Source organism: Pan paniscus, chromosome 10, assembly GCF_029289425.2.
Source record: "Pan paniscus chromosome 10, NHGRI_mPanPan1-v2.0_pri, whole genome shotgun sequence".
Classification (NCBI taxonomy): domain Eukaryota; kingdom Metazoa; phylum Chordata; class Mammalia; order Primates; family Hominidae; genus Pan; species Pan paniscus.
Genome location: NC_073259.2, coordinates 120719840 through 120739439, shown reverse-complemented (window position 1 = coordinate 120739439; position 19600 = coordinate 120719840). Strand labels below are relative to the sequence as shown.

General features: G+C 41.7%; 1 protein-coding gene across 8 annotated transcripts in view; it reads right to left on the bottom strand.

Annotated features, from left to right (window-relative positions):
- RPH3A (rabphilin 3A) overlaps positions 1 to 19600 on the bottom strand; it is a 320980-nt gene that overhangs the window by 248836 nt on the left and 52544 nt on the right. For 2 of the 8 annotated variants that reach the window (XM_055096191.2, XM_055096192.2), the window contains 2 exons: positions 4816 to 4865; positions 2449 to 2509 (listed from right to left, as the gene is read on the bottom strand). The exons of 5 other annotated variants lie outside the window; for them this stretch is intronic. The gene's annotated coding sequence lies outside the window, so the exon portion shown is untranslated. Of the gene's footprint in view, positions 1 to 2448; positions 2510 to 4815; positions 4866 to 19600 lie in introns of those variants that run through there. One more of the 8 variants, XM_057299538.2, reaches the window with a different exon arrangement.

Sequence of the window (19600 nt, the reverse complement as noted above, 5' to 3'; positions counted from 1 at the left end):
ACACTGAAAGGCTTTCATTAATAGAGGGGAATGTTCATGGTGTATTATCTGCTTACAAGCACATCTCTGAGGACAAAAGGAAACAAACCAAGCAAACCCCCCATGGACGTGTTTCTGAAAAGAGTGACATCTCCTCAAGAGCCTCAGCCAGGTCCTTCAGGAGGGATTCCAGAAGAAGGGATTGTTATCATAGGAGAGGACAGCTCCGTGCAAGTTCTTGCCCCTGAAGACCTTCCAGTGGAAAAGTTGTGAAGTGGAAGGTAACGATCTTGACTAATACAGCTAATACAGTGTATGTGTCTTTAACAATGTCTGTGTGTGTAGGCCTAGGCTAATGTGTGTGCTTGTGTTTTTGTTTTTAACAAAAAAAAAGTTTAAAAAGTAAAAATAAAATTAAAAGTTCTTAAAATTAAAAAAGCTTATAGAATAAGGATATAAGGAAAGAAAATATTTTGTACAGCTATACAATGTGTTTGTGATTTAACAATGTCTTTGTGTTTTCACAAGAGTCAAAATTTTAAAAGATTAAAGATAACTATTGGGCACTAGGCTTAATACCTAATACAACAAACCCCCATGACACGAGTTTGCCTATATAACAAACTTTCACATGTACCTCCGAACCTAAAAAAAAGGGTTTTTTTAAGTATATAAAGTAAAAAGTTTATAATAAGCTAATTTATTATTGAAGAAAGAAATTTTTAAATAAATTAAGTGTAGCCTAAGTGGACAGTGTTTATAAAGTCCACAGCAGTGCACAGTAATGTCCTAGGCCTTCGCATTCACTCACCACTCACTCACTGACTCACCCCTCACCCACAGCACCCTCCAGTCCTGCAAGCTCCATTCCTGGTAAGCTCTCTATACAGGTGTACAATTAAATTTATCTTTTTTTTTTTTTTTTTTAGATGGAGTCTCGCTGTGTCACCCAGGCTGGAGTGCAGTGGCATGATCTCAGCTCACTGCAATCTCTGCCGCCCGGGTTCAAGCAGCTCTCATGCCTCAGCCTCTTGAGTAGCTGGGAATACAGGCTAATTTTTGTGTTTTTAGTAGTGATGGGGTTTCACCGTTGACCAGGCTGGTCTCGAACTCCTGACCTCAAGTGATCCGTCCACCTTGGCCTCCCAAAGTGCTGGGATTACAGGTGTGAGCCACCTCCCTCGGCCTGTATTTATCTTTTATACTGTATTTTTATTGTACCTTTTCTATTTAGATATGTTTAGATACACAAATACTTACAACTGTATTATAGCTGCCTACAGTATTCAGTACAGTAACATGCTGTACAGATTTGCAGCCAAGAAGCAATAGGCTACACTATACAGCCTAGTGGTACAATAGGCTATACCATCTAGGTTGATGTAAGTATACGCTATGACAGTCAAATGACAACAAAATCACCTAAAGGTGCATTTCTCAGAGCACATCTCCATCATTAAGCCATGCATGACTGTTTTGCTCTTTGAGGGCAGAGGTTTTGGCTGCTTATTTTCACCAAAACATTCCAGCACCTAAACTGTGCCTGAAGCATGACAAAAGCAATCAGGGAATATTGTTGAAAATGAATTAATGAATGAATGAGTAATTAAATGAATGAATGAGTTTTTGCATGGGGCAGAGGAAAGAAAGGAGGAGGAGAATAAACTGTGCAGGAATCACACCAGGTGGTGGGACTCTCCAAGATCAGAGCCTCTGTTCTCTCCTGGGTCACTCAACAGCCACCAGTCCAGTCCCCATCCACTCTGGCCCCATGGTTATTAGCACAAATGGAGGGAGCAACAGGTTTGGAGTTTTGTTGTTTTTGAGAAACAGGGTCTTTTTCTGTCACCCAGGCTGGAATATAGTGGCACGATCATGACAGCCTCAAGTTCCTGGGCACAAGCAATCCTCCCATCTCAGCCTCCCAAACAGCTGGGACTACAGGTAAGCGCTACCACACCCAGCTAATATTTTCATGTTTTTGTACAGACAGAGCCTCACTATGTTGCCCAGGCTGGTCTCGAACTCCTGGCTTCAAGTGATCCTCCCACCTCAGCCTCTCAAAGTGCTGGGATTATAGGTGTGAGCCACCACACCCTGGCTCTAGATTTTTTTAAATGAAGGTCTCCACTTGGCAGTTTCTCAAAAACAATTCCCACATGATCTAGTAATTCCACTTCTAGGTATGTACTCAAAAGACTTGAAAGCAGAGACTCAAATGGACATTTGTACATAAATGTTCATAGCAGTACTATTCACAATAGCCAAAATGTGGAAACAACCACAATTCTTCCACCAGATGAATGGGTGGATAAACAAAATGTGGCCTAGCCACACAATGAAATATTATTCAGCCTTTAAAAAGGAATGAAATACTGATACATGCTACAAAACATGGAACCCGTAAAACATTATGCTATGTAAAACAAGCCTCACACAAAAGGACAAATATTGTATGATTCCACTTACATGAGGTATGTAGAAGAGGCAATTTCACAGAAGCAGAAAATAGAAACATGGTGTCCAGGGGCTAGGGAGAAGAGAATGGAGATGGGAATTATTGTTTAACAGGTACAGAGTTTCTGTTTGGAATGATGAAAAGGTTCTGGAAATGGACAGTAGTAATGGTTGAACAATGTTGTGAATGTCCTTAATGCTACTCAATTGTATATTTTAAAATGGTGAGAATGGTAAGTTTTATGTTCTTTATATTTAGCACAATTAGAAAATGAAAGTTCATGTATTCCATGGCATTTGAAGTCTCCTGTAGCAAGAGTGAGACAGATCTATAGAACTCACAAGCAAATGTACCAAGATAATATAATGAAGTTTTTAAAATGTTTAATGGTTTTGGTTTAGCTGGGGCCGGGAGTTGGTTTTTGTTGGGATTTTGTTTGTTTGTTTGTTTGTTTTTGGGGGGTTTTTTGGTAACGAGGTCTCACTGTGTTGCCCAGGCTGGGGTGGTGCAATGGTGCAATCTCTGCTCACTACAGCCTCCACCTCCACCGGGGCTCAAGCCATCCTCCTGCGTCAGCCTCCCAAGTAGCTGGGACTACAAGCATGCACCACCATGCCTGGATAATTTTTGTTTTGTTTTTTTTAGGAACGGGGTTTCGCCATGTTGCCCAGGCTGGTCTGGAACTCCTGAGCTCAAGCGATCCACCCGTCTCAGCCTCCCAAAGTGCTGGGATTACAGACATGAGTCACCACACCAGCCTTGAATGGTATTAATAATATGAACACAGTTGTATTAAAAATTAAATGTTGCCAGGAGCTATGGCTCATGTCTGTAATCCCAGCACTTTGGGAAGCCAAGGTGGGAGGATCACTTGAGGTCCGGAGTTCCAGACCAGCCTAGACCACACAGTGAGACCCCTGTCTCTACAAAAACATTAAAAAATTAGCCAGGTGTAATGTCACTCGCCTGTGGTCCCAGCTACTCTGGAGGCTAAGATGGAAGGATCACTGGAGCCCAGGAGGCGGAGGTTGCGGTGAACTATGATCTGCTCCTGCACTCCAGCCTGGGTGACAGAGCGAGACCCTATTTCAAAAAAAAAAAAAAATGTGTAAACAAGTATCTATTACTTCATTCAATAAATATTTATTGTCTTCATGTGTCAGACACTATTCTAGAAACTAGAATGCAGCACTGGGGAAAAAAAGTCAAAACTTTCTGCTTCACAGAGCTGGCATAAGTTACATTTTGTAAAAAATAAATAAATAAATAAAATAAAAAAGGATATATAAAAGGGGATGAGAAAAATTCAACTTTTAGACCCCAAATCATCCCTCACTGTGCAAGAATTTCTTCTTGGCTTCTTCCTACCCAATCTGATAAGGAAGCCTTAGTTCAATGAAAAGAGGAAGATTTGTAGAAAATTCTAAAATTGGATTAAGGGAGCTTGGCAATGATCAAGCCTATCTTCTCAGTGCAGCAGAGAGGTTAGAAATTCTGGCCCTGACATCAGGGAGGCCTGGACTCAAGTCCCACCTCCTCCATAAGTGGCTATGTGACCTTCATTGAATCATTTCACACATCTACACCTCAATGTCCACACCTACAGAACGGGGATAAAATTAGAGATGAGGTAATGTAGAATGCAATTGCCTTGGCTGCTGGGACTGAACTGGAAATGTTAGCTTTCCCAGACTTCATTCATTCATTTGTTCTACAACCAGGAACTGAGGGGATGTGGATCTGCATTTGCTGCCTAATATATGATGATAACGGTGGTGCTAAAAGCTGGATCTACATTGACTGACTGTACCTCCCAAAATTCACATGTTGAAATCCCAACCCTAGGACCTCAGAATGCAACTATGTTTGGAGATAAGGTCTTTAAATGGTTAAGTCAAAATGAGGCCAGTAGGGTGGAACCCTTATAAGAAGAGGAAGAGACACTAGGGATGTGTGCACACGTAGCAAAGCTGTGTGAGAGCATGGTGAGAAGGCAGCCGTCTGCAAGCCAGGGAGAGAAGCCTCAGGAGAAACCAGCCCTGCTGACACCTTGATCTTGGACTTTCAGCCTCCAGAACTGTGAGAAATAAATTGCCATTGTTTAAGCCACCCAGCCTGTGGCATTTTGTTATGGCAGCCCTAACAGGCTAATACAAATGGTGAATAAAACAAAATGAGGTGTCTGCCTTCCTGGAGCTTATAGTCAAATGCAGTATTCCTCAAAATATGAGCACCCAATTACTATAAGAACTTACATCTGTGAATGCAGATATTGCTTAGGACTAGGCCTGATATATAACAAATGATAAGAATACACAAGTCCTGCAATCTTTAATACAGATAGGGAAACTGAGGCCCAAAGAGACGGTGGGACTTACCTCAGGTCTCAGGCCTGGCTAGTAGCTCCATCTTTGACCCAACTGATGACCTATGGAAAAAAATTTCATTCTTACTGCCTCCATCACCTTAGTTCCAGTAGTACCAAGAGTCATAAATTCTCACTAAAGCATTGCATAGAGAGTTTTCTTAAATAATTCAAAATAAAAATGTGCCAGGGCACGAAATAGAAAATCTCATTACTCTCCAAGATGAATGGACACGAACTTTTCCAACTCTGAAAGGTAATAAAATGGAATGTAGCACTATCTGAAGTCTACCAAGAGATCTGGTCTATTCTACATCAAAGAACCACACAAATAAATACTATTGGTTTTAAATTTGTGTAAAGGGGCCTGACGTGGTGGCCCATGCCTGTAATCTCAGCACTTTGCAAGGCCGAGGTGGGCCTTGAGGCCAGGAGTTTGAGACCAATCTGGTCAGCATAATGAAACCCCATCTCTACTAAAAACACAAAAATTAACCAGGTGCGGTGGCATATGCCTGTAATCCCAGTTACTTGGAAGGCTGAGGCATGAGGATTGTTTGAACCCGGGAGGTGGAGGTGCAGTGAGCCGAGACTGCACCACTGCATTCCAGCCTGGGTGACAGAGTGAGACTCTGTCTCAAAATAAATAAATAAATAAAATTGTGTAAAGGAAAAACCAACCACCATGAATTTTAAATCAGTAATTTCCTTTTTTTTTTTTTTTTTTTAAGACCGTGTCTTGCTCTGTCACCCAGGCTAGAGTACAGTGGCACAATCATGGCTCACTGCAGCCTGAAACTCCCAGGCTCAGACGATCCTCCCACCTCAGCCTTTTGAGTAGCTGGGACTACAGACATGTGCCACAACACCTAGCTTTTTTTTTTTTTTTTTTTTTTTTTTTGTAGAGATGGGGTTTCACTCTGTTGCCTAGGCTGGTCTCAAACTCCTGGGCTCAGCGATCGTCCCACCTCAGCCTCCCAAAGTGCTGGGATTCCCAGAGAGTAAGCTACCACACCTGGCCTAACCAGTAATTTTATCTCTGAGAATGTCATCTACGGAAACAACCCTAAGTCGAAAGCAAACAAAAACATTTTGCACAGTATGTATATTAAGAAAAATGAAAAGCAACCTAAATGTCCATTAACTGGGAAATAAGTACATTCCACTCAGTGGAACATTATTCAGCCATAACAAATTATGTATGATACCTTTATGGGACATATTTATGTTATTAGGTCAAGTAAAAAAATAGAAATATAGAATTGTATATAGTATATCTAATGATCACAGTTGTGATAAATTAAAAACTAAGCATATAAAAATACAAGTGGGAAATACACTAAAACATTAACAGTGGTTGTCTCCATCTGTCTCCTCAACTGTATTTTCCAAATGATCTGCAATGATTATAGACATATTCCTTTCAACATAGAAGAAAACCAAATTGATTTTTTAATATATTTTATAGTGTCAGGAGAAAACATAGCCTGAATTGTCTCCTCAAAATGAGTCTTATATTCTAAGACTAGTAGCAAGAATAATAACAGCAACAGTTAACATGTATCAAGCATTTACTATATGCCAGGCACTGTTCAAAGCATTTGACTTTCATTCACTTGCTTAAGCTTTTTCCCACTTACTCTGTGGCAGCTGCACCCACCACCCTCCTTGCTATTCCTCAAACCGTTCACTGCCTCAGGGCCTTTGCACCTGCAGTTCCCTCTGCCTGGAAGAGCTGTTCCCTGCTCTTCCCCCTATGTATATCCACATGGCTCACTTTCTCCACATCTTTGCTCAAAGGTAACCACCCTAGAGAGGCCATTCCTGACCATCCAACCTAAAGCAACACACACACACACACACATACACACACAGCCTCTCTAGCCCCATTACCCTGGTTGATTTTTCTTCATGGCTTATTCTGTTGATTGCAGCATGAAATTTACTCATTTATTGCCTATTGCCCCCATTAGAACATCTCTCTGTTTTATTCACTACTGTCTCCAGCATCAAGAATAACACACCTATCACGCAGTAGATATTCAATAAAAGATAACTAAATATACCCCAAAATATAACCATCTTAGGAAGTAGTTACCTTTATTCTCCCATTGTACAGATTATGAAACTGAGGCATAGAGAGACTCGCTCAGGGTCACATGGCCAGAGCAATGGTTCAAATATACAGTCTGGCTCCAGAACCCAAATTCTTAGCCAACAAATGGCTTGAGGTGGGGTTGTAATTGTCATGGTATTGATAAAGATGAGACAGATTTTGTTAAGGATATCTTCAAAAAAAAACAGGCCAAGGGAAACAACACTTTTGTCCATTAAACATAAAATGTGGGTCTTCAATCCAGAAAAGAAAAACTGGTTTGTGCAAGTGTAATACAGCTAGGCTCCTTTGATTCTTAGCTGTTCTGCGCTCTGGAAAAAACCTAAGCTAATGTGTGGCTAAATTCACACTTTAGAGTACCCCCATAGCTTTTAAGATTAATGCAGTCCCAAAACTATGGGATGTATACCCTCCAGTGTTAGCAAAAGAGACCATGCAGTTAGGACCAGCCCATTTACAAGGTCATCTCCACATCGGTCATCAAACCAACTCTGTGAGTTGGGGACTCTCACCAGGCATCAGCAATATGAGGACAGGGACTGTGTGTCTTGTTCACTGTTGAGTCCCAGGCCCCTCAAGTGTCATCTGGCAAACAATCAGCCAACAGTGAGTATTGAAAAGTGGAATTAACATTAGGGATGGAAAAATGGAGGCTCAGAGAGGGGTCACCACTTTTCCAAAGTCACACAGCTAGTAGACAGGAAACTGTCCAACCTCACTGTGCACATAATCATTTTGAGGCTGAGAAAAGGGAGGCTCCCCAAGCCTGTTTGGTGATGTACTGGCCGTGAGAGGTGGCTGGGAGGAGTGTGACCGGCTGAGAGCCTCCAACTGCCACACCTTCCAGGGTCCCTGAAGACCCACAACCTGTGAGATGTGAGTGGACGTCTGCCAGGGTTTTTAGAGAAAGGTATTTTTGCTCTTAAAAAGAGGCACACAAACGAAAATGGAGCCTCTTCCATGGAGGGACATTATATTACATCTGAAAATAACATCTAGAACTGAGAGAGCCATCTTATCACCTTTAGGGCTACTTACTGACATTAAGATGACAAAGGAGAATTATAAGAAGAACGTTGGTCTTGGTGAAGTTGTCAAGGCACTGAATTAATCCTGGAGTCACTGTTACCTATGATAATAAATTTTTCTTTATTGTTTAAGCCAGTCGAATCAAGATATTTTTCTTTTGGATCAAAAGCATCCTGGTGCACACAAATAGCTACCATTTAATGAACATTTACTATATGCCCATAGCACATGGCACCTGCAACTCTCCCACCAGACTAAATGGTATACATTTCTTCTCAGATTTAATCCAGTGCAACCCATGAGGCAGGTACTGTTATTAACCTCATTTTACAGATGAGGAAACTGAAGCTCAAAACAATATGAAAATCGACCAGAGTGCCATAGCTAGTGGCAGAGCTGAGATTTGATCGTGGGATGGTATCCTTATGGCTTACCACTCTTCTATAAAACCGCCTCCTATGGCTGTCTACCGGCTGTCTGCTCTCATCTCTGCCCCCATTCAAAATGCCACTCACATTGACAAATTGATTCAGAGAGCAGCTGTTGCACCCACGAACTTATGAATCAGATCTACTAGAAGCGATTGCAATCTTTGAACAATTCTGTGAAGATACTTAAGAGACATCCTATGAAATCCAAAGCAGATGTGATTTACCCCCAAGGATGGAAATTTAAGCTCCAGATGGAGTAGAAAGACGAAATTTGCAGAGGAGAGCTCACTTTGCTTTGAAACACCCTACACCTGCCTCTCTAAAAGCAAGATCCTAATTTAGTTCAAGCACTGCTTGCAGAATTTTTTTCTTGTGATAATCTTAAAACACAGTCGTAAGTGCTCTGCTCCAGTGGTTCAAGCACACATTTCAGAGAACAACAAATTTTCCTGGCAATAAACTGAGAAGATCCATAATGTGCCTGGGTGATTTATACCCCAGAAAATCTAGAAAAAGCCACATAGATAAGGACATCATTCAACAGAACCAAAGAAACCGGCAGACATTTAACGAGACCAAGTGTACTAACTTCAAACAAAGCAAAAACTCATACGTAATGACGTTGGACAACATGACCCTTTGTTGTAGGGGGAAAAAATCCAGGGTGGCATGTGGTGTGATATTAAAATCAATGTTGCCTTGTGGTTTGGTCTAGTAACTATCATTTCAAACGCAGGACCTCATTCATAAGCTTCATTTATTTGAACAACTCTCACGGTATCTCTCTGTTTGACTATCAGTCAGAACTCTCCAGCTTATATCTGAACAATACTCAACTTTTAAAAATTTAAAAAATCAAATGAAAATTTATTGTCTCTGGCATATAAAATGCCTGGGAGTCTTTTGCTTCAGGTACAGCTGCATCCAGGCACTCAAATGATGTGATCAAAGCTTGGTCTCTCCCCAGGGCATGATTCTGCTTTTCTCCGTGTTGATTTTATTTTCAGTTTCTTTCCATGTAATGAGCTGCAGCTATTCAGGGTAACATTGTGCTTTTATTATATAGCTATTTATTGTACTGGAAAGCGAGTTTCTTCCCCACTCAGGTGAGTTTCTTGTGGATATTGACCTCATCTACATGGCAGCTAAAGATGAGGATGAGTAAGGACTGAGCAAAGCTGTTAAAGATGGTTATTTGAGGATCTTTGGTGGAGTTCAAGAGATCAAAAGAATGAGCTAACATATGAAAGTACCTGGCATATAGTAGGTGCTCAATAAATGTTTCTCAGCCACTGTAGCAGAGATGGATGGTGTTGTACCATATCTTCTAGGTACTTATCAGATGGCATGCACCTGTGACTGCCTGTCCGAGGTGTTTCTTTTGGCTCATTTGCAGGGCAGATCAGAAGTGACAGGGCATTCATGCCATCAGGAGCAACCCAGTCCACAAGAGATGAGTGCTGAAGGACAAACTCCCCTCAGGTAGGTTAACTCTGTAGCTTGTGTTCTGCACCCTCTCCCAGCGTTCCCCAGCAGGACTGAACTCCAATCACCCACAGTGCAAACAGGCTCAATCTGAACAATATCTTTCATTTTATTTATAGATTTAGAAGGTACACATGCAGTTTTGTTACATGGATATATTTCCTAATGAAGTCTGGGGTTGTAGTGTAACCATCATCCAAATAGTGTACATTGTACCATTAGGTAATCTCTTATACTTCAGCTCCCTTCCACACTCCCACCCTTCCAAGTCTCCAGTGTTTATTATTCCACTCTCTACGCCCATGTGTGCACATTATTTAGCTCCCACTTAAAAGTGAGAACATGCAGTATTTGACTTTCTGTTTCTGAGTGATTTCACTTAAGATAATGGCCTCCAGTTCCATCCACATTGCTGCAGAAGACATGCTTTCATTCTTTTTATGGCTGAGTAGTATTCCATGGTATATATACCACATTTTCTTTATCCATTCATCTGTTGATGGACACTTAGCTTTTGTGAATAGTGCTGTGATAAACATACAAGTTTATCTTTTATTTTTGCAAAACATTATCTGTTGACTTTCTTCCCCTCCCTGTCTCACCTCCCAACTCCCTGACCTGTTTTCTGAGATCACCTGCCAAATAAACCATTTGTACCCAAATTCTTATCACAGAGTGTGCTTCTGGGGAAACCCAGGCTAACACGAACATGAAGGCAAACAGCCTAGAATCATAGAATTTTACACTGAGATGAAAGTGAGGCTGGATTTTAAGCCCCATGTAGCAGAAACTATGTCTTCTCTTTATTTCTCCACTTCCAGAGCAGGGGTGGGCACACAGAAATGTTGGCTGAATGAATGGATGAACAAAATACTTTAAATTCTATTGAAATGCAACACGAACACACACATGCTTAACTCTAGCTTAGCATTTACCTAATCTGGATTTGACTTCTGCATCAGCAGCTGGGAGTTACTGGTTAGGAAATTAGGATAATAGGATGCAGGGAGGGATGGAAGTAATGAATTAGGAAACAAGACACATGAGTCATGGTTCTATCCTCGCTACCCACTGCCTGTGGGATCATAGGTGGGTAATCCAAGCTTCCAGACCTCTTCATCCTCATAGGCAAACTGGGTACAGCGTGGTGGTGGTTAAATGCACAGATTCGGGAGCCAGGCTGCCTAGATTCAAATCTCACCTTGGCCACTGACTACCAGTGTGAGTTCGGGCAAGTTACCAAACCTCTCTTGCCTTTAGTTACTCTAGCACAGGGTTTCTCAACCTTTAGAGCTATTGACATTGTGGGCCAGATAATTCTTGGAGGGGAGGGGTGCTGTCCCGTGCATTGTAGTACATTTAGCAGCACCCCTGGCCTCTACTCACCAGACGCCAGTAGCACCCATATTTGAGACAACCAAAAAATATCTCCAGACCTTGCCTTACCCTGGGGGAGAAATCACTCCCATTTGAAAAACACTGCTAGAAAATGGGAATCATAATAGAACACACCTTATGGAATTGATGTGAGGATTAAATTAAACAATCAAAAGTCTTAGAAGAGTGCCTGGTACTTAATGAATACTGGTTGAGTGGATTATTATTATTATTATTTACTATCATCAGCCTTATCAACATTTACAGATAAATTGTGGGCAAAAGCAGCTAGTGTAACTCAAGGTCAAAAGTGACTTTGAGGCACCCATTTTGACTCTGATTGCAACTGGCCAACTGAAAAATTTAGAATTTGGAAGACCCAAGGTTGAATCCCAACACTGCCACATACTGATTGTATAGAATTGCCAGATAAAATACAGGATGTCCAGTTAAATTTAATTTCAGTTAGACAACAAATAATTTTTTAGTGTAAGTGTGTCTCCAAAGATTTCATGGGATATACTTAAACTAAAAATGTATTTGTTACAGAAAACTCAAATCTAGCTGGGTATCCTGAATTTTTATTTGCTAAATCTGGCACCCCTATAAATGTATGACTTTGGACAATTTAAATTAACCTCTCTACACTTTAGTTTCCTCACCTGCTGAATGGGGATAAAACTTCCTACCTCAGAGAGTTCTTGAAAAAATTGGAAAAAATAGTAAATATGCAGTTTAGCCTCAGGCACACAGTGAGCATGAAATAAATGGTAGTTGCCGGAATTATATATGCAGGGATTTTAAATGCTATGTTTGTTATTTACAAAGAAGGTGAGATCCTTGAGAACAATGCTGTCTTGTTCTTTGCTGCATCTCCAGCATTTAGCAAGCTGCAGGAATAGCCTGCACTCAGGAGTCAAACACCCTGAGCTTAAGATCCCAGCTCCATCACTTAACTAGCTGTGTAACTCTGGGTAAGTCACTTAACCTCTCTGTGCCTCACCTGAAAAATAGAAATAATATAACCCACAGTGTAGGGTCGTTGCAAAGATTAACTGAGTCAATAATTAATATAGAATGCTTAGAAGAGCCTTGATCCTGTTATGTGCTCACTAAATCCTGATTGAATGAAGGAAGGAAAGAAGCTACACTTCTACCACATCTCAATCTATAGAAGGTCCACCTACCTCTTTCCTAACAAGATAGTTACAAATCTCTACAATTTCTAGCACTTCTCTGAGATTAAGATTCCAACCTTCAGCTGGGCGCGGTGGCTCATGACTATAATCCCAGCACTTTGGGAGGCCGAGGTGGACGGATCACTTGGAGGTCAGGAGTTTGAGACCAATCTGACCAACATGATGAAACCCTGTCTCTACTAAAAATACAAAAATTAGCCAGGTGTGGTGGCGTGCATCTGTGATCCCAGCTACTCAAGAGGCTGAGGCACAAGAATCACTTGAACCTGGGAGGCGGAGGTTGCAGTGAGCCAAGAATGCACCACTGCACTCCAGCCTGACAGAGCTGGTGACAGATCAAAACTCTGTCTTGAATAAGTAAATAAATAAATGCAATTTTAGAAAGATTCCAATCTTCACATCTGACCACATTTAACACCGTCTCTGATCCAGGTCACTTAAAGCATGCCATACCAAGCAATAGCTAGGATCCTGAGATAGGCTCAATGGAGCAAAATTAGCAAACAAGCAATATTTTACTGTATAGCTTTGAATTTAATAGAGCCAAGGAGCGGGCTGACTGCAAGCAGCAGAAGTTAAATGATGACCTTTTCAAAATTTGCTTTCTGCGATGTAAATGCTAGCGTATGGCTGCAATCAGATGTTTATCATGTCTGATTAGGAGATTTATGGCCACATAATTCTAAAAGCACAGAAAACAGAAACACACCCTAATTCAGCTATGTCCAGTTTCTTAACCAAGCTTCTTAATATTTGGCTGTTCAATGTGACCCAACCATTTTCCATGCCCCAGACACACAAATGTCCTATTAAGAATGACTGCATTTCCACTGCAGTTATTTTTCCCACCTTCTATGCTGGGGAGTGGGGAGGAGGGAAAATGCTGAAGGAGAAGGGAGCCGGCAAAGAAAGGAGAGAAAAATCTAGAGCGTTGAGGAAGAGACGTCAGAGACTAAAGGATTCTCACTTGTCATGTTCATCATTCTTCACACTCCTCCACTCCATGCCCCCTAGAGAATTTCAGGAAGCTATTGAGATTTGCAAAGGGTATTAAATTCCATGGCCACAATCCCCTACCTCTGCAGAACTTCCATGCACTCAGATTTTTCTGACAGTTGATTCAATCAAAATTTTGTGAACTAAGCATCTATTGCTCCAAACTGAGATGCTATTCAATTCAAAAAATATTTACTGGACATCGAATGGCCCAGGGTAACTATCCTGAGAAGAAAGAAAAAAGAGAAGAGGGTGTAGAGGAGAAGACAGGGAAAGGAGAGATGAAAAGATGGGGAAAAGAGAGGGTGAAAGGAAAGGAGGGATCATTAATAAGCCCCTAGTTATTAGAGACTGTGCAGTACAGTGGTTAAGGTCATAGCCTTCAGCCAGAGCCCTGCTGCTTTTTTTTTTTTTTTTTTGAGATGGAGTTTTGCTCTTGTTGACCAGGCTGGAGTGCAATGGTGCTATCTCGGTTCACTGCAACCTCCACCTCCTGGGTTCAAGCAATCCTCCTGCCTCAGCCTCCAGAGTAGCTGGGATTACAGGCACGTGCCACCACACCTGGCTGATTTTTGTATTTTTTTTTAGTAGAGACGTGGTTTCACCATGTTGGTCAGGCTGTTCTGGAACTTCTGACCTCAAGTGATTCACCTGCCTCAGCCTCCCAAAGTGATGAGATTACAGGCGTGAGCTGCCATGCCTGGCCAGCCAGAGCCCTGCTTTGAACCCCGGCTCCACTATTCCCCAGCTGTATGACCCCTGATGAGTTACCTACCCTCTCTGAGCTTCCATTTTCTCATTTGTACATGGAGATAACTGCCCAGAGCTGCTTGAGCTGTTGTGAGGATTCAACTGTGTGCCTGGCACATGACTTAGTACCCACCAACAGGTAGATGTCATCTCTGTTACCAGACGTCATGCGGAAAACTTTGGGGTCTCATCCTCACCTACCCCTGTGATAAAGGTGTCAGTCTGATGTGTACAGATCAGGTTTGGGAGCTGGAGCAGATGATCAGGACTCAGCCCTTTGGTGTCTTTCAGCCATTTCCAGCTACCAATATCTGCATCTCTGTGGGGGGAGGGGGGCTCCCTTCAACTTTCCTTTCAAGTTCCAGGGTACATGTGCAGGTTGGTTACATAGGTAAATGTGCCATGGTGGTTTGCTGCACAGATCATCCCATCACCTGGGTATTAAACCCAGGATCCATTAGCTATTCTTCCTGATGCTCTTCCTCCCGTCACCTCTCCCCCGACAGGCCCCAGTGTTACCCCCATCCCTTCATGTATCCATGTGTTCTCACTGTTCAGCTCCCACTTATAAGTGAAAATATGCAGTGTTTGGTTTTCCGTTCCTGTGTTAGTTGCTAAGGATAACAGCGTCCAGCTCCATCCATAGCCTGCAAAGGACATGATCTCGTTCCTTTTTATGGCTGCATAGGATTCCTTTGTGGGGCTTTTTATAGAATCATAAAAGCCTCTCTGGCTGTGCAAACAGAACAGGAAGTATCAGAGTGTAAACACAGCCCCCAGTCCCGCTTAGGAGGTCACCTTCTACTTACCAGTCCCTTGCCTGCTCTTGAGGCCAGCATAATGATACACCCGTAAACCACTGGCCTTGGAGTCAGTTTCTCAGGAGACCCCAAAGACAGAGGCTCAGAGGGATTGAGGCAATTGCCCAAATACACACAACTATGAAATAAAGGAGGGGAGGGGTTGAACAAGATCTGTCACATAGGCTATGATCACTTACCATCTGATCTCCCTAAAACCAATGACCTGTTAATGCTTAGGAAGAAAGTGCCAATCAATGGGAGCTGTCCTGGGCACCCAGGAAAGGGAAAAACCTGCAGACCTCGGCCATAGTCTCCTCCTATTCCACTGATGATAGATTGCAGTTTCTCTATCATCTCGGGTTTCCTCATATCATATAGGGCATTCTGCCTTCTCTATCTCCGGATACTTGAAGAGATGATTGAGGGAGCATTTCTAGAGACCTTTCTCCAAAACAGTGGTCCTGTGAGAGATGGTATAAAAAATAAAGGGCTGAAATAAAGTGGGGGCAATTCTGGGTTTGTTAACCCCTTCTGGGAGCCTCACAACATCATTAACATATTAAAGGCTCTGAGAAGTCCTGCAGAAAACCACCCTGTTGACCATAAAACACTTTTCGAATTAATTTTCAAGATCCCTGTAGAAACCAGGGTTCCATAGAACACATTTTGGCAAATAACTAGATTAAGGGTTGATTAGAGATAGGAGTATTCATCTCATTTACTACGTAGGATTTCATTAACTCGGGTGGTTATCTAATTAAGGTGTGGATATGGCCATTGGGATAAGATATGCATAAGTATAAGTAACACACCTGGTGCCAAGTAGCTATCTTCTTAGTCCATTTCTGTTGCTAGACAGGAATACCTGAGGCTGGGTAATTTATAAAGAAAAAGGGTTATTTGGCTCATGATTCTGTTGGCTGGAAGAATGGGCATCTGGTGAAAGCCTCAGGCTGTTTCCACTCATGGTAGAAGGCAAAGGGGAGCTGGCGTGTGCAGAAATCAGGTGGTGAGAGAGGAAGCAAGAAAGGGTGAGAGGGGAGATGCCAGGATCTTTTTCAAAAATCAGCTTTCATGGGAACTAAGAGGGAACTCACTTACTCCCCTGCCCCAGGGAGGGTATTAATCTATTCATGAGAGGTCCAGACCCGTGACCCAAACACTTCCTATTAGGCCCCACCTCCAATGTTGGGGATCAGATTCCAACATAAGATTTGTAGGGGACACACATCCAAACTGTAGCAGAAGCCAACACCAACTAGATCTGCCCAGGAAATATTATGGTACCAACTGGCAGACACCATCCTTATCATGAGATAACAAGAATTCAAAGGATGTAAAAGAATCAGGTGGGGCTGCTGGAAAGGGGTCCCCAGAAGCTTCTGCCTTCGGGCTCTCTTTATCACTGCTCTTGCTGTTGATGATGGGTTGTGTGATACAATGCAAGACATGGTGGAGCAGAGAGGAAAATGGAAAAGGTAACATAATATGGAAAGGGGCCTGGCTATGGGAACTACAGGAAAAGTTGATTTATTCAGCATTCAATCCTGTATCTCCTCAATTCACTCCTTCATTGCATTTTATTCCTATTAGCATAATATGCAGAGTATTTCCAAACATATATAACCATCCATCATTACATCTTTATAATCCTCCAAGCCAATACATTGTGTATGTTTATTGCTTATCTGAACGTATTTCTCCCTTCTAATACAACACATTTCCCTTCAGCATGATCCTCCCCAGTCCTCCTCACAAAATACCTATTCATGTCTGGGAGGAGGTAGGAAGGAGAAAAAATTAAAAAACAATGGTCATGAGTTCATCACTGTTGAAGCTGGGTGATAGGTACTCACAGACTCATACTATTTTGTCTACTTTTGCACACGTTTGGCATTGCCCATAGGAAAAGCATAAAGTATATATTTAAATGAGAAGCACATTGGGGAGGATTATGCTGAAGGGAAATCTGTTGTATCAGAAAGGAGAAATATGTTCACATAAGCAGTAAACATATACAGTGTATTGGTTTGGAGGATTATAAAGATGTAATTATGAACGGTTATATATGTTTGGAAATACTCTGCATATTATGCTAATAGGAATAAAATGTAATGAAGGAGTGAGTTGAGGAGATACAGGATGGGAATAGGAGGAGGAGGGGGCTAGAAGGGATTTACATTCAGGGTTCAACAAAGTGGGGTGGACAGTCTGATGGAGGCTGAGCCCCATAGGCATTACTTCCAGTTGCCCTGCAGATGGGGGCCCCTCCTCCACATGTCAATGGCAGTAAGCTCTATACAGATTTTGAAAATATAGTAACTGGGGTAGGGTGCCTGAGCTAGTGGGTATTTTGGGGGTCTTTATGGGAGAAAGCCTAGAGTAGAGTGTGTGAAAGGGCTGAGTATACCTCAGAGAATGTGATCATATGGCAAATCGAGGTCTATCTCAAGCCTACACTCAAGAATGTCCCAGGCGTTGCCCTCTGGCACAGTTGTGATCACTGTAGATAAACTAAGTGTGGCAGATGGCAAATTATCTCCCAACCTCTGTTTTCTACTTTTTCCATAGCCATCTTTCTCAACAGAGGCACTGTTGGTATCCTGGATGGCACAATTCTTCATTACAAGGGAGTATCTCACATAGTTTAGGAAGTTTAGCACACCTAGCCCCACCCATCAAATTCCAAGAATGTTCCCTAGCCATCATGAAGACCAAAAATGCGCCTGCATATTTTTAAATGTTTACTAGGAGGGTAATTTTGCCTCAAGTTGAGAAACACTGTTCTATATAAAATGTTTGGGTGGGCACAAGTTCACCTAGCCAGACATTGCATTGTTAGCCCTCCATGTAGCTAGATGTGGCCATGTGACTGAATTCTGGCCAATAAAATGTGAGTAGAAGTGATATGTGTGATTTCTGGGTCCTGTTTTTAAAGGAAAGTGGGTGGTCTCCATTTAGTCTTCCTCCTTCCCATTGGCTGGAATGCAAATGTGATGGCAGGAGCTAAAACAGCCATCTTGGACCATCAGGTGAAAGTCAAATGTTTCAAGTGCTAAGCAACAAGATAGAAAGAGCTTGGCCATTGTAGAGTCACTCTACTGGCCCTTAACTATTTACCCAGATTGCTATATTAGAGAGAAATAAGCTTGTATCATGTTTAAGACACTGATTTTTTTTATTAAATGTTTGTGAATCCATATTACCTACAGTGTTCTACCTGGGACATAACAACCTAGGATGGCAGAGCTCATTCTTCTGGCAGATTTTGTAAGTTGACATGGGTTACTAACATTAGTGGCACCTGCTGCACCTGATATTTTCCCTTGTTGCTGCCAAAGAAAGTCAAGTCGTACAGGAAGAAGAAGAAGAAGTCAACTTATGCACTCAGAGCCAGGTCTATAAAATCCATTCCCTCATGGGCCTTACTTTTCCAGTGTTCAGCAAGTAGATGGAGCTCTGTCCTCCTTACATTTACTCCCCTCCCTCCCCAACCCGCCAAACATGACAGTACCCCAGGGAATCACTAAAAGGGTTAGGAGATAGTTAGGAGCAATAACAAACATCATTATATTTTCTACTAAATTCAGTGTTTCCTAATATTCAGGCAATCATAAGCCTCTTTGGCATTTTTTGTCATGTCTGTGTATAAAAATAACATTAATGACCACCTACATTTACATGGCATTTAACTGTACATCAGGCACTATTCTAAGCAAATGTATATAATCCTAATGAAGATCCTATGAGTTAGAATTATCATCTTCATTTTACAAATAAAGAAACTGAGGCAAAGAGAGTAAAGAATACACACCCTGTAAGTGGCAAAGCTGAGATTCAAACCCAGGCATGCGGACTCCAGAGCCTAGCACTTAACTACCAACTACATTGCCAGGATATTACCTAGTACATGGAATACCAAACAACAGCCCATAGGCCAATCCAAACCCTGTTTCTGTAAATAAAGTTTTATTGTAACACAGCCACACCCACTTGGTTACATATTGTCTATGGCTACTTTCATATTATAGTGGCATAGTTGAAACGGAAACCATATGGCTCTCAAACCCTAAAATATTTACTATCTAGTCCTTTACAGAAAAGGTTGGCTGAGCCCTGACCTACTGTATTATTTATTAGTTTTCTTAGATTAATTTACTGTACTCAAATAAAATTCTCGTAAAGGAAAATTTCATATCACTACCATAAATGGAAAACCAATACTTGCAGAAAGGAAGAGGAAAAAAATGTAAAAACAATGGAAACAAAATGATGTAAAATTCTAGTTAAATATTTTCACCTCCTCCCAGGCTCTGAGTCTAAGATGCTGTCTGTCTGCTAAAGACAGGGATTGGAGCAAGTGTTAGAGTTCCACGAGCACCCAACTGAGAGTTTCTTCGTGATCTCATCTGGAGGATTGAAAAAGATGGAAAAGAGGATCCACATTTCTCTATGTGACTCATGAGATTATGTAATGCTGTGCCCCCAAATTGTTGCAGGTACCATCAGAAATCATCTGGTGTACTACAGATGGGACAACATCCTGCATTTAAGGAGATACTTATCACATAAATCACCAAAACAGCAGTGATGGACATACCTGTCATCCATT